The sequence below is a fragment of the Petaurus breviceps genome, unplaced genomic scaffold, assembly GCF_028583685.1.
Source record: "Petaurus breviceps papuanus isolate PSGF00001 unplaced genomic scaffold, PetGlider_PUasm1.0 37, whole genome shotgun sequence".
In the NCBI taxonomy this organism is placed as follows: Eukaryota; Metazoa; Chordata; class Mammalia; order Diprotodontia; family Petauridae; genus Petaurus; species Petaurus breviceps.
The window spans coordinates 60,956,257-60,959,422 of NW_027186296.1; the positions used below are offsets into that span (position 1 = coordinate 60,956,257).

At 36.6% G+C, this 3,166-nt stretch overlaps 1 protein-coding gene across 4 annotated transcripts in view; it reads right to left on the reverse strand.

The window, feature by feature from the left end:
- Nucleotides 1-3,166, reverse strand: part of SV2B (synaptic vesicle glycoprotein 2B) — a 184,391-nt gene that overhangs the window by 167,696 nt on the left and 13,529 nt on the right. The gene's annotated exons all lie outside the window — the stretch shown is intronic.

Here is a 3,166-nt window from a genome sequence, read left to right on the forward strand (position 1 = left end):
CTCTGTCTCTGTCACACACACACACACACACACACACACACACACCTTAGGACATCCCCTTACTTCCACCACTAACCTAATCATCTTCACCTAGAGACCCTCTTTACATGACAGGCAACAAAACCCACGTGTGCAGAGATGTTAATTTCACACCAGTGCTCATCTCTAGGGTCAAAGGACCCGGAAACTTCCTGTCCTTCACACAATAAATACTGCTCCTTTTTCCCCTTTTATAAACAGTAACTGTTAAGGCAAATTGCTAACAGAAAAGTTTGTGGCGGTAGTCATTTGCACTCGATATAGAAAATTTATTTAAATAAATTCTTTCCCATTATATTTCCTCCCCTTTCCTCTTTCTCAAATCAAGACCCAACACAAATAATCATCCAAAGAACATCACACCCCTGAATTTCATCCACCTCTTTTCTGAGTGTTTGGCATCTATGTGGTGGGTTTTTTAAGCATAAGCTGTATTTCTATTTTGCATGGTTTAATATGAAATTATTTCTACCTCTTTTTTCATTAACTACATATTAAGTCCCTGACTAACATCATTTTAAAGCCTTGAAAAGTTAAATTAAACTACAGCTTCCATTTCAAAAGTTCTTAAGTATTCAACTCCATTTCAGAGATTTGATCCTGTTACAATAAACCCACTGCACAAAGGGCAATGTGTATTCTTATACAGTGTACCAAAAGTTTTAGCAAAGTTTTTTTAAGCTTTAAAAGCTTAAAATTTCACTAAGACCTTTGGAATATCCTATATAGTATATATGTTTTAGAGAGAGAGTAATGTATACGTGTTCTTTATATAGGTAGAGATATATCTCTATCCCTTTACATATATAAATAACATCCATACACTTTTCTCTATGTAAAATATAAGTATATAGAAAAAAAATACAGATAGATAATTTTCAACCTAACACAGAGAGAGGTTTGGAATTCAATTTCATCAGTATAAGGATTCCTGAGCAGTTGTGTGGCACAGTGGATAGAGTTCCATCTTCCTGAATTCAAATCTGGCCTTAGGCACTAGCTATATGATGCTGGGCAAGTCATTTAACCCTGTTTACCTCAGTTTCCTCCTCTGTATAATAAGCTGGAGAAAGAAATGGCAAACCACTCCAGTATCTTTGCCAAGAAAACCCCAAATGGGGTCACAAAGAGTCAGACACAATTGAAAATTACTATCCTCTATAAAACATGAATTTTATCACTTTTTCCTCTCCAGAAAAATTCATTCTTTTTAATCAGTTACTAGAAAAATAAATCAGTATACTGTATTGTTTATGCCAAGTCTAAAATATTAGAGGCTTTTTCCCCCACAAGAAAATATTTCTCAAGGTATATCAGGGAGCACAATGAAAAACACAAAAGCCTATTGTATTTCAGGGTCATTCCAACTTCTCTGAATCAAATATTAAATTTATTCATGTTTTCATGTAGATGTTTCAAAGGAAAATAAAGACCACAGCAATGATTTATGCTACAATTATTTACCCTAATTATATGAGTATTATACTATATGTATGTCATAAAATAGTGGCTCTCCAGTTTTTCATCCTAAGCCCCAACATGATCCATTTTTTTCCTTTTTCAGGAAATAAGAAATTTGTGTGGCAAGATTTTCATCTAATATGGGAAAATGATAAGCAGCTAGGCAGCTAGATAGATAGCCAGACAAATAGCCAGACAGATATACATATATGTATAATCATATATATAATTAATATATTACATATATAATCTGTTGCAGAAATTTTCAGATTCTGTTCTATGCTCTCTATAAGGTTAGGAGAGGAAAAATAACAGATGGCAGAGAAGGAAGAAGGTGACAATGAGAAATGAATTCAGAAGCGTTTCACATCACCTTAGAACTTTGCTGGGACTGTACTTGTGAGAAGCTGTCATACAACATGAAACGTTTATAAAATTTAGAAAAATTCTCACATTGACCAAGGATTGATCAGTTCTTCTGCAAAAGTGAGCCAGAGGAGAGAAGTGAAACCCAGCTACTATTCACTACATAGCAGTGTACAATTGGTCTATCTATATCAGAGCATCATAAATCTAGAGCCTCATCTTATCCAACTTTTCATTTTACAGATAAAAGAAACTAAGGTCCAGAGAAATAAAATGAATTGAATTAATTAATACAGGCAGTATTTACTGAGGCAATATTTGAACTCCAGTTTCCTCTGATCCAAGACTCATGCCACTGGGTGTCTTACTTATGGTAGCTTATGGTGGTGGAAGAGGTGAAACTTATTAGCTTAGAAGTCTGGTGAACAAGAGGACTCGAGCTTCCCAGAATCAAGTGTAGGTTGGTTAGCCTTAAAGTGGACTTCAAGTTAAATGCCACAATCACCTGCTTTACTGTCTTCAGGTGCACAATGAGCCAATTTTGTATGACTATATCTGCCTTAAGCAAAAAGTCTTTCCTGTAAAGGACAGAAGAGAGGAGCCAAGAAAATAATGATACACAGCATCATTTGAGCCATCTACAATTCATCTGTGAGGCAGCTTCTACCTTTCATCTCATCGATGACTAGCCATGGGCAGAGAGCCACTTACAGGGGACAGGCAAGGCAAAAGTCTAGATGAAAACCAACGCTGGAGTCGCCCCATCACACAGGATTGATTTTGTCCCAGTCAAGGGCATAGATGTCAAGTCATGTCATATGATGAATTTAGTGTATGCTTGTGATTTTCAGATAACGGATCATATTACAGTGGCCCTGCTCTATTAAGGGCAGTAAAGATATATAATACCCATCTGCAAAACAGCAATACAGTGCTTACTCCCTAGGCATTCACTCACACATCCCTACAAGCCAACTCATATGTGTGTTGCCTTATGCAAAATAATCCATCCACAAACAAATCCACATACACTACATATATGTTCGCCAAGTGAGCCAAGTGATATGCACCCCAGTCGTTTACCATTTTACCATAAATCAACCCTCAGAAACCTCCCCCATCTGCTGGCGGAGCCCTCATACCCACACTGAAAGCACCTTTTAAATCTTTTTCATCATAAAAATCTTGCTTTCCATCTAGACATGAAGAATGGAACTCATAATTTTTTAAAGCTTGCTAGCAGAGGGAGAGACAGAGAGAGAGAGAGAGAGAGAGAGAGAGAGAGAGAGAGAGAGAGAGA